A 12,949-nucleotide genomic window follows, 5' to 3' on the forward strand; every position below is an offset into this window, starting at 1 on the left:
CCAGGAGCAAATTTAAAGAACTCAAACTGCCAGCATCTTGAACTTCATCTTCAATACAAGTTTTCAATCACTGCAACTCCAATTTCAATTTCTGTATCACAATTATCCTTTATTACAATATCAATATTGAGACATGAAAGTAATTTCCACTAACCTTAATTGTTGTACAGTAGTAATTTATGCTTAACTACCTGCCTGTCTCTAAAAGGCTTACTTAAAATTTTCACATTTGGCTTTTTTTTTCTTGATTGCACAGTTATAGAGATGTTGCATAATTGATCTCTTTCCATTAAAATAACAAAGGTTTAAGATATGGCCAGCACATTTTACACAGAAACACAGATATCTAGTGATATCTTTTGATGTTACCTTTCTCTCAGTAAAATAAATCTTCTAGCAGTCTCAAACTCTTCCAGCATTCAGTGGTGGAGTATGGCCTTCTAAATTTGTAAGATTTCAACATCCCTGTGGATGCAAACATAGGAATAAAATCTACATGAAATCTCACATGTAGTCTTTAAAGTGTGACAAATTACTGTATCTGGTTTTGATAAAATTCAATCAATTTAGAAAACATAACTAACAGAATACAATAATTAAAATTATCTATTAAACCAATTTAAATTTCCTATTAACAAATGAGAAGTTTCTACAGTATTAAATGTCTTCTTATATATTTTGTTTTTCAGAATCGATCATATAAATAAGCCACTGAGACTAAGAAATTCTATGCCAGAAAAATTATCTTCATAACATTATCATTGCTTCTAATTGGAAAAAAAAATTCTGCTCCTTTTCTAAAATTATTAGACTCTTGTGAACAATCCTGTTAATTGAAAATGACTTCTATACAATCCATCTTTTCATCGTGCAATGACAACAAATGCAACTCGCCAGACGTTCACTTCCCTCTACTAACCAATAATGTCTTTGCAACGTTTCTTTTCTCTCAGGTTAAAATTGAGAGCAGCTTTGCTTAAGAGGACTTGGGAGTACAGGTGGATGAAAAGCTTGATATTGAGCCAGCAGTGTGCACTTGCAGCCCAGAAGGACAACAGAATCCTGGGCTGCAGCAAAAGAAGGGTGAGGGAGGTGACTGTCTGCTTCTGCTTTGCCTGCGTGATGCCCCACCTGTACAACTGTGTTCAGTAAGCAGCCTTGGCCAGTTGGTGTCCTGAGTAACCTGATCTAGTGGTTGACAATGCTGCTCATAGGATGGGCTTGGAACTAGATGATCTTTAAGGTGCCTTCCAACCCCAAACCATTCTGTGATTGTATGAACGTGCTGACCAAAGAAGTGAAGGAGTCACCATCCCTGGAGGTAAATAAGAAATGTGGATGTGGTGCTTAGTGACATGGTTTAGTGGTGAACTTAGTAGCTAGTTGCATGATTGAAGTTGATGATAACAGAATCATAGAATCAAAGAACAGCTTAGGTTGGAAGGGACCTTAAAGATCCATCCCCTTCCAACCACCTCCTGTAGGCAGGGTTGCCAACCATTAGATGAGGCACTAGACTGGGTAACAGATCAAGCTGCCCAGGGCCCCAGTCTTGAACACCTCAAGGGATGAGGCGTCCACAGCTTCTCTGGGCAAGCTGTTCCAGTGCCTCACCACACTGAGTAAAAAATTTCCTCCTTATATCTAACCTAAATCTCCCTCTTAGTTTAAAGTCAATCTGTATTGTCATTACACTATGAAACTGTGTAGAACATCAATCTCCCTTCTGTTCATATACTCCTTTAAAATACTGGAAGAACACAGGGAGGTTTCACCAGAACATTCTCTTCTCCTGGCTGAACAAGATCACCTCACTCAGCCTTTCATCATACAACAGGTCCTCCAGCCTCATCTTTGTGGCCCTTCTGTGGACCACACTTCCAGGGTTGGTGACTTGGACCTGTTGAGGCGCATTCAGAGAAGGGCCACAAAAATTATCCAGGGATGGAACACCTCCCTTACAAGGACTGGATGAGAGCTGGGGCTGTTTTCTTTGTGAAGGCTTCGGGGAGACCTGATAGTGGCCTTTCAGTATCTAAAGGGGGGCTATAAGAAAGAAGAGGACAGGCTCTTTATCAGGGCCTTCTGTGATCAGACAAGAAGAAACAGTTTGAGGCTAAAAGAGGGGAGATTTAGGTCAGATATAAGAAAACTGTTTATTATGATAGAGGTACTAAAGCAGTGGAACAGGTTATCCAGAGATGTGATGGATGCCCTCTCCTTGGCGATATTCAAAGTCAGACTGGAGCAGCTTTGAGCAACCTGATGTACCTGTAGGTGACCTGATCATTGCAGGATAGTTGGACTAGCTGACCTTTAAAAGTCCCTTCGAGCTCAAAGAATTCTGTGATTCTGTAATGCAAAATCCCAAAGAAGGAAAGAAGGAGTAAGCTGCTCTTCAGATCACTTATTTGTTAAGTGTACAAAATACCATATTTGCTGTTCTTCATTGCTGCAACAAGTGCTTAGTTTGTCCTGTCAACTGAAGACTTGTCAGAACACATCTTGGGCCTTCTATTATCCTGGGAAAGAAAATTGTGACTCAGCCAGTCTGCTTGAAGGTTGATCTTCTTTGTTAAGCAATGTCATTCTGATTGATATCAGACAAATTTCTGTCCCAATCATGCACTTGTAATGATCACGTGAGTACTTCACCCACAAACTGGCATTATTTGGTTTATAATTTGTCGCCTAAGTATGAACGCAATTGTCCCATCTTCAAACACAAAGACGCACAGTTTCTTTCATTCTGGTTTCAAAGACAGTACAAGCTTACACACCTCAGAATTCATCATCAAGGGCTAACTGAAGCTTTTGTGATTACATGTGAAAAACTTATAGTCATCAATATCATCAGTTCTCTGAGGAAAAAATGCAAGGATTCGTAGGGTATTAGTTCAACCGTACTTCATAGTAATTGTGCTTTCCATACAGCTTCCTAACAACTCTATCCAGTGATATGGTATAGAAAGAAATCATTTTTATGTTCACAGCTAAAGAACAATGAAAGGTTAAACAACTCTCCTGCCTTGCAGTTCTGTTCTCCTTCTCCACAAAAAGTAGAGGAGGAAAATAAAAATTTCTATGAAAAACTTGTCTCATGCAGCCTTCCTTTTCAGCTCCATGTACTGAGGCCATGCTTACAGTCATTTTCAAAACCTATTGTTAAATATTCTCAATAAATATTTTGGGAAAATGCTTCCCACATTGCATCTATCAGTAACTGGTTAGAGAACTTTCAAGTGCACTCAACTTCATTTAACTCATCTGTTGCAACATTTTTAAGAATGCTGCTTGCAGAGTATACATCTTGTTTTGATTGAGATGATACAATTACTGTGCACCATCTTGAGCTCCAACAGGAGAGCTAAATGGATTGTTGGAAAAAGTAATCAAAAAAGTAATATTATTAATGTGGTTAGATGAAAAGCTTCATCAGATGAACAGTGAGCTCTAGAAAACTCAGACCAGGTGCACTCTAAGATATAAAATACAGGCAAGATAAGGTAAACTAAAAAAAAACACTTCATAAAGATGTATCAAGCTTACTCCCTTTCAAATGTCACACCAACATAGCTGGTGGGAAAGGAGCAGCTGTTTATTTCATAAGCAAATCTATAATGACATGCAATTAAGGGTTTAAAACTAATATGAGTAAGTTCTAGTATTGGCCTGAACAAAGCTTTAGCTGAGTTAGTATCTGAAGAGCAATTGACATTATCTATAGATCATTACTGATATGATCATTATATCAATGATTTGTACTAAAATTGCTGGAGAAGATTAGTTAAATAATATAATTGTTCCATGTTACCTTTCTGGTTCTACTATTACTCCAAGTAGATTTAGGAAATTAATTTAAAAAAAAAAAAAAAAGAGAGAGAGAGAGAGAGAGAGAAAGTGGATTACAGAAACAAAAGTAAGGAATTGAATTTAGACAGAAAGCAATGGTTTTACATGTAAACCACACACATTACACACAATGTGCATCATACACACCAAAATCAATGTTAGTTTCGTGTACACATATTTAGGCTTTCATTTTTTATAAAGTGATGCTTGGTACATTCAGTTCATCATTTAGATGATACCCCACAGTGCTTTGTAAGTCTTCAGAAGCAGCTGTTGGAGAGACAATTTAGCCATATTTTGATATAACTCTTTAAAATCCAGATAAAATAATAATTAAAATCCAGACCTCAGTCTTCCGGGACTGAGATCTTCATTATGGTGCTTTTTTATTTTCTATTTTGCCTTTGGCTCCTCTGTTGCAAAGGTCTTCTATCTTCTTCACTGCACTGGATCTTTGGCTAATTCCAGGAATAAAATCAGGCTTATCACATATGGTAAACAGGTTAAAGTGTAGCGGCAAAATTCCTTTTACCAGTTCATACTTTAATCACACAGCCAGCTGTGGCTATTGATGCTCTCCCTGTATAAGTCATAAAAAATTCAGTGTTAATCCTAACAAGAATTTGCAACTCATCTCACATCACTGACTACCATGGACAAGTCTTCCCTGACCAATCTAGTGGCCTTCAGTGAAAGCGTAACAGAGAATGGCAATCTGAACGTGAGCCAGCAATGTGCCCTTGCAGCCCAGAAACCCAACTGTATCCTGGGCTGCATCCAAAGCAGCATGGCCCGCAGGGTGAGGGAGGGGATCCTGCCCCTCTGCTCTGCGCTGTGACACCTCACCTGGAGCACTGCATCCACAGGTGGAATTCCCAGTACAGGAGAGATTTAGATCAGATATAAGATGAATGTTTTTAATAGTAAGGGTAGTGACGCCCTGTAATAAGTTGCGCAGAGAGGTTGAGGATGTCCTTTCCTGGACACTGAAGACCAGGCTGGATCAGGCTCTGAGCAGCCTGACCTAGCTGTAGGTATCCCTGCTTTTTGCATAGGAGTAGGAGTAGATGACCTTTAAAGGTTCCTTCCAACACAAACGATTCAACAATTCTATGACTACCAAATGTTCCATAAACAAAACAGCCTTACAGCAATTTAGACCTCACCATGAAGTATCAACATCACCAGCTACTTTGTTCATATGGATAATATGTGAGAAGAGTCAATACAAATTATTTGCATTGACTTACAAGTTTGATTTTTCACCTATACACTTGGAAATAGTATGGCTTTGCACAGGGGAATATGACTTCCAGTGATTGGAACAGTCATGGAGTGTGGGAAATACACATTTGGTTAGCGTGCAAAAATTAGTAATTTTGCTTTTCAGACTTTTAGGAGGATAACCAAAATAGTCTTACAGCTATGTAATTCCTTATGAATTCAGAAAAGACTAAGTTTTTTTAAATTTTTTTTCTTTTTTTTTTCTTTTTTCTTTTTTTTTATGGTTATGTTTACTGCAAGATTTACCTTGATTTTAAAATCTTCAGGGAGAAAAGAAAAAAAAGAGAGAAATAAGGAAATCAAGAGATAGCATCAATTATTACTAAGTTTACATCAACTATTTGACCTAGTTACTATTGCTCATACACAGATAAGTTGCAAAGTACCAAAGCATTTATCATAGTAGCTTACTAACTTAAAATACTTAAAAGACAGGGAGGACACATCATAAAATCATAGAATTGCTCAGGTTGGAAAAGACCTTATAGATTATCGAGTCCAACCACAACCTAACCATACAACCCTAACTCAAACAATCCTCCGCTAAATCATGTCTCTGAGCACCACAACGAAATGTTTTTTAAACACATCCAGGGATGGTGACTCAACCACCTCCCTGGGGAGCCTATCCCAGTGCTTAACAACCCTTTCTGTGAGGAAGTTTTTTTCTGATATCCAACCTAAACTTCTCCTGGTACAGCTTGAGGCCATTTCCCCTCGTCCTGTCACCAATGAGAAGAGACCAACCCCACTCTCACTGCAATCACCTTTCAGACACTGGAAGAGAGCAATAAGGTCTCCCCCCAGCCTCCTTTTCCCCAGACTAAGCAGCCCCAGTTCCTTCAGTCTTTCCTCATTGGGCATATTCTCCAAGCCCTTCACAAGCCTTGTTGCCTTTCTTTGGGCCTGCTCCAGCACCTCCATGTCCTTTCTGTACTGAGGTGCCCAAAACTGAACACAGTACTCAAGGTGGGGCCTCACTAGTGCCAAGTACAGGAGCAGGATTACTTGCCTAGCCCTGCTCACCACGCCTTTCCTGATACAAGCCAAGATGCCATTGGCCTTTTTTGGCCACCTGGGCACACTGCTGGCTCATATTCAGCCGACTGTCCATCAGTACACCAAGGTCCCTTTCTATCAGGCAGCTTTCCAGCCACTCTTCCCCAAGCCAGTAGGGTTGCCTGGGGTTGTTGGGACCAAGATGCAGGACCTGACACTTGGCCCTATTGAAACTCATACAGTTAACCTTGGCCCATCGATCCAATCTATCCAGGTCATATTTATTTCCCATTATCAATACGGTATTCTTAAAAAACAAAGTTGAAAAATAAACAAGTAGATTTTTATGCCAGTTCACAACAGATTTTCCTTCTCTAGAATTCATGCTCTATTCTCATTTGACAATGATGATTGTTAAAGTTAAAATAAGAGGAAAATTTTCTTCCAGAGCCAAGAAAAGTAACTGTAAGCTGCACCATGTCAATCCCTTTTTCATTTTTCCAAATGCATCTCATTCTTATGGTCTGAACAAAAGCCACTGAGTGAGCTGTTGCTGATTAAGATCTACTCACAAAATAGTGTACAGATTCACAAAGGGATAGCCTTACATAAAATCATGGAATTGCGGGGATTAGAAGAGACCTCTGGAGATCATCTAGTCCAACCCTCGGGTAATGGAGGTTCCTTACAGTACATTGCACAGAAAGGCATTTAGGTGGGTTTACTGTGTCTCCAGAGAAGACTTTACAACCTCAGTGGACAGCCTGTTTAGTGCTCTATCACCCTCACAGTAAGAAGTTATTCCTCGTTTTTGAAGGGAACCTTCTGTGTCCCAGTTTGTGCCTGCTGCCCCCTGCAGAAGGGGTTGAACACAAATTATATATGCTTTCCAGTGTAAATGCATGTACACATGAAAATAGATGTACTGACTAAATATTTTCCGAAATAAAAGAAAAAAAAATGTATGTGATCCAGCAATGTTTGGAGGAAAAAAAAAAGAAAAAGAAAAAAGCTCTAAAATGCTGATATGCATTTGTCCTTATAATCACACTACCCACTTCTGTATTTTGAAGTTCTGTATGCAGAAGAAAGTTCATATTCTTGAAGAAACTCACCAGTAAAAAAAAAAAAATAAAAACAAAAAACAAAAATCAATCAATCAATCAATCAAACAAACAAACAAACAAAACCACGCAGAAAAGCAGAATCCATTCATAGTAACATTCAATTCAGCACTTAGTCTGAAAATGGTCAAAATAAATACATAATCTTGCGGTATATATGATAACTTACTTAGCATTAAAAGTGTAAGTACTATGTGAAGATCTGTACAGAGAAAAAAAAAATCTGTTGAAGAAGCAGTGCACTGAGAAGAATCAAAGTATGAAACAGATAATAGAAGAGACAGGACAGAAGAGCACCAGACTGATAATTTCATTGATGGCTTTATTTCTTGTAAGAAAAACATCTTATAGTCTAACTCTGAAATACAAAATATTGCTTCAAATATTGTAACACCAGATTAACTGTAAATGCTGTGAACCAGCCTGGTATCAAATATTCAAAAGGTATGCCTAAAGTAAGAAAAACTTAGCACTCGCTACTATCCAGCAGAAAGGACAAGGAATTTTGATGACACTGTAACAAACATTAAAGCTGAAACTAAGGAAAAGACTGTTGGGTAACCAAACTGGCAAAGCAGCAGAGCTCAGGCAGCAACAAATACAATCTACATATGTGAGTTTAAGCTGTAATAATTACCATAGGCCGTCTGAAAATTAAATGATAGATTGCAACATATTTTGGTAGGGACATTAAGGAAAGCTTAGCTTTCCTTACATTAAGGATATCTTAGTATCCTGCTGTGGTTAGCACACTGAGAATTAGCCCCCACTTGTACTAACTGATGAGCTGCTGCAAACAAAATGTTGAAAATCAAACCCCACAGTAAGAAAAACTAGAAAATAGGATTTTAGTCTTCTTGTGATACATTTTCTCAGGCATCAGCAGCTCTTGTAGCATAATCCTAGTGCAAGTAAAATTCTGAGTCATGGCTAGGCAATAAATAGTAATTACAGGCAATAACTATAAATTAAAACCTGTAATCTTCTACTCCACTTAAACAGACAGACACACAGAAGCCATCAAAAGACCACACCTATCACAAATGAGATCCAGTGTATTGATAATGTCAAGTCAGAGTGGTTCAAAACGGTTTAGCAGGCTGGCTAAGGAGTGAGGAATAATATCTTCTGTCTCTGACTTTGACTCTTCATCTTCAAAAAGCAAGTATAAAATGGACCCACCAAAAAGTGGAATAAATGAGGCACAAATCCTCAAATTAGCAAACAACAACAACAACAACAACAACAAATTCATTCTATACCTGTACGGAATTTGTTAAAAAACAACAACAACAAAATAAGCCAGTAAATTGTGGACAAGAATAAATAAAACCGCATATATGAAAAAACTTACAGTTTGATTGAAAATAAATCTTGAAAATAAATCAGACCAAAAGATGTGATTACAGAGCTCACACCAAAATATTAAAGAAAACATAGTATACTCTCTTAAATCCTTTAAGTAGATTGCACTGTATATCAGCAATAAATTCCTAAATACCTCCTCTAGCCAGGATCTAGAACAGCATACGTACACATCTTACCACCTAAGTTAGGCCTCTAAAAGTGTGTGAAGAGGTTTAAATATGTTTGGGACATACAAAAGGTAAACTTCATCATCTTTTAATTACTCATAATCAAAAACCGACTAGATTTTTAGATGACTTAAACGTTAAGGATTGAACAAGGAATTAAATAACCTTTCTCCAGCTGACCAAACAGCCCCTTTTGTTGCTTCTCTTTCTTTTCTATTTCAAAATGCTCTCTTGTATTATTGCTTATGAATGGACTCTTATATCAGACTGTTTCACCTATTTCTTAAGTGTACTGATTTTTTTTTTATACACATTTCTACAGTTAAGAATCTAATCAAACTGATAGTTTTTTTTTCTTTTTTTTTTCTTTTTTTCTTTTTCCAAAACAATTAATTGGACTCTTCCTCTAATTTTCTTGAACATAAAAATTTATTGGCCATTACTTCCATGACTGAAAGTGGCACTCTTATTCTATAAAGCATGTAATACCCAGAAAAACTTCTTTAATGAGAATTGCTTCAATAATGGTTGTGTAATCTCTATCTAGGACCTGCTTATTAATGATTTTATCTTAATGCTATACATATTTACTAGCTTGCAGGTGTTGAAATACTTACAGGCTACCAGTGTGCCAGTAATACAGCACATGTTTCGTACTGTATAAAGATACAAAGAGTGATCATCATATATCGCTAGTTAATGAGAACACTGTGATAAAACCAGGTACAGTAAGCCAACTGTTTGCTATCAAAATTCTGTGTACCTTAAATTTATAAGCTACTAAAGAAGTTGTCCACTGTTACTTACTGCGATATGCATACATTTTTAAGCTTCAAATCATGTCTTTCTCAGTAATTTATCATGATATTTTAGAGCTCTCAGCATAATTTTTTTGATCATAAAGAGGTAAATCTTACACTACTTTTTTTTTAACGTAAATATATTATTTTCTTCTGGCTTCTGAAAATTAGCCGATTGCTAAGGAGTTAGTGACAAAATTGTCTGGATGTCACAAGGCTAGGGCAAAATCACTAATCTTAAAGAAACACATTCTCTTCTTACTACTGTGCACATATCCTGAATCAAATTGGTAAAACCCCTGGAAGTTTTTCTTACATTGTCAAAATGTACATAATGCTCATTATAACAGAAAAAAAAATGTGAAAAAACATAAGTTATACAGACTGGTTAAAGAAAAATGTAAAAGAATTTTAGGCCCTCTATCATGGAGTGGTGAAGTAAGTGGACAAAAAAAGCAATGGATACCATCTACCATATAAAAAGGCCTTTGAAGTGGTCCAAGAACACGTCCTTATCTCTAAATCTGAGAGATATGGGTTTGAAGAATAAATTATTTGGCAGTGGACAAGGAAAAGGATGGATGGCTGCAACCAGAGGGTTGCTGTCACTGGCTCTGTGTTCAGGTGGAGAGTGCTGTTGAGTGGCATTCCCTGGGGAGTTTGTCTTGGGACCAGTACTCCTTTAAGATCTTTATCAAGACATAGACAGTGAGATTAAGTGCATCCTCAGCAACTTTGCTAATGATATCAAGCTCAGTGGTGCAGCTAACACAACAAAAGAAAGGGATGCCATCCAGAGGGACCTGGACATGCTTGACAAGCACGCACATGAGAACCTGAAGAAGTTAAAATAGACTGCCTCAGAGATGAGTACAGACTGAGAAAAGAAATTCTTGAAAGCAGCCACATGGAGAAGGACCTGGGGATCCTGGTGGAAGAAAAGCTGGAAATGAGCCAGCAGTGTGCTGGCGAAGAGTATCCTGGGCTGCAACAAAAGAGAGGTAGCCACCTCCATTTTTTTGCCTGGGGACTCTACAGGGAGAGGGAGGGTATTGTCCCCCTCTGCTCTGCCCTCTGAGGCCCCATCTGGACTACTGTGTCTAGGCCTGGACACAAGAAAGACATGGAACTGTTGGAGCAGGTCCAGAGGAGGGCGACAAAGATGATGAGAGGGCTGAAGCACCTCTCCTGTGAAGAAAGACAGCAAGCTGGGCTTGTTTAGCAATGGGAGGCACCACGGCGATCTCGCTGTGGCCTTCCAGTACTTGAAGGAAGGTTAAGAGCAGGAGGGGGACCAACTTTTTACACAGTCTGATAGTGCTAAAGGTTAGCTTAATCATAAACAAGATATAAAATAAAAACAGCTTATTGTATTCAGCTCAAAGACGAAGGACAAAAAACTAATCATATGTAAAAGTTATGACTACTTAATATGAGCACAGTGAACAAGAAATCACAAAGGAGACATGTCACAATCATTGAAAAACTACACCCCTGTAGTGGGTGCTGTTCTAAATGCTGAAACACAGCATGGGAATATCTACCTATAATCTTCAAAAAAGGTTATAAATAAGTGCTTACCAACACAGAAGAGATTGGGAGAAAAGAAACAAATTATGTAAATATCAAGAAATATCAAAGGGCAAGCAATGTTACTGAATCTATCTCACAAAAAGTAAAAATGAACTGATACTGAGGGATACTGATAAAAAACTTTTATATTTATTTTCTTCTGTGGCACTAGCCAGTTGATGGATGAGAAATTCAAAAGGGAAATGTTCTACATAGGTTACTCTGAAAGCAATATCTTCTATTTATTTTCATGGAAATTACAACAGATACGAAGAGCACAGTAACACTACTTGGTAGAGAAAATTCTCAGCTACAAAACTTTATTTTTCAACACAGTCACCACCATTAGTATGCATTTTTGCCAGCAGTGAAAAAGAGTCTGCATGCCATGTTCATAAAACTCCACACCAGTAGAGGTGACCTATTGTTGCTACCACCACTAATGAAATATACCACCCACCACCTCTCTGTGCTCACATCCATTGTTTGGTCTCCATAAACATTCAGCAACTGACAGTGAATGCCAGTGGGTGCCATTTTTTCCACATGGAGGAATTCAGTGACACACTATTGCTTCATATACACGTCCATGTCAGACTCCATTCTGTCAGATTGTCCCTCCGCTGCCATCCGTTGCATGGCAACGAAGCAGTGGAACGTCAGTGGGAAGGTTCAACCTCCACTGCCACATCACCAACATCTGCCTCCGACATTGTGGGTCAACATCATAAAATAGGAAGCATCACCTTAAGAGTAGACCTCATATTTATATAATTATTTGAATTTGAAATATGTTTATTTACAACATGAAGGAAGAAAATATTAAGGGAATTACATTTAGAGTGTGTTAGAAAATAGAGCAATTAATTTATTTTCACTCAGATAAGTAACTATAGTGAACAAATGATATTATAGCAATAAGAAAAAATAACTGTTAATTTTATTTATTAGTGATTTGAGATTTTGAATGTGATTATTGGAAAAGACTTTCCAAAATCACAAGATATTTCCTTAGTATATTAAAAAGCATGCTATAAAAACATGATTGCATATGCACACATACTCTGCAAATAAATTTTATGAATCTTACAGGTTTCTGTAAAGCTGCATGCTGTAAAATAGATGTGGTTCAGTTTGACTCCCCTAAGTGTCCTTTATTTCTCTCCTGGAGGTGATTTCAAATTGCTATGACCACTAACATCCATTTCTATTACTAATATGATTTCCATGTTAACACAACCAAACATAAACACAGCATAGCAAAGTAGTTTCCTTTCTCTAAATGGAGGATCAGGACTACCCTTCTTCTGTAAGATTACATCGATGCTTGCAGATTGTGAGAGTATATTGCTGTGTATGCAGAAGGTATCAACTTTAGTAAAAGAACTTTCTATTGTCACCAAAGTTCAGCTTATCATAAGATGGAATAAGCCAAGACTTCTTGTATTTCATTATCTATCATATAGGAGAACAAGTGGTCACAGAAAATTTGATCAAATTCATTTTAAAACAGCAATGAAAGAATATATTAAATTGCAATGAGCCGCAATAATTCTATTCCACCTAGGAAAATATTGAATATAATCTTTAAAATCTCTACTGAATATTACTTCAAAAAAAAAAAAAAAAGAAAAAAAAAGAAAAAAGCAACCTTCAAAAAAAAAAAGCAACCTTTAGCTGACCTACTACTTACACTTCTATTGTGTAAGAAAACATTAAAACATTTAATATCAGTAACTAACCACCCCTACACGTGCATTTGAAAGAGCTATTTTGAATGGTG

General features: G+C 37.4%; 1 protein-coding gene across 30 annotated transcripts in view; it reads right to left on the reverse strand.

The window, feature by feature from the left end:
• Nucleotides 1–12,949, reverse strand: part of PRLR (prolactin receptor) — a 191,056-nt gene that overhangs the window by 155,853 nt on the left and 22,254 nt on the right. For 21 of the 30 annotated variants that reach the window (XM_040655394.2, XM_040655397.2, XM_040655408.2 and 18 more), the window contains one exon: nt 370–465. The exons of 5 other annotated variants lie outside the window; for them this stretch is intronic. The gene's annotated coding sequence lies outside the window, so the exon portion shown is untranslated. Of the gene's footprint in view, nt 1–369; nt 466–2,431; nt 2,523–12,949 lie in introns of all 30 variants that reach the window. 4 more of the 30 variants (XM_040655399.2, XM_040655395.2, XM_046905227.1 and 1 more) reach the window with 1 other exon arrangement.

The sequence above is a fragment of the Gallus gallus genome, chromosome Z (genome assembly GCF_016699485.2).
Source record: "Gallus gallus isolate bGalGal1 chromosome Z, bGalGal1.mat.broiler.GRCg7b, whole genome shotgun sequence".
Lineage (NCBI taxonomy): Eukaryota > Metazoa > Chordata > Aves > Galliformes > Phasianidae > Gallus > Gallus gallus.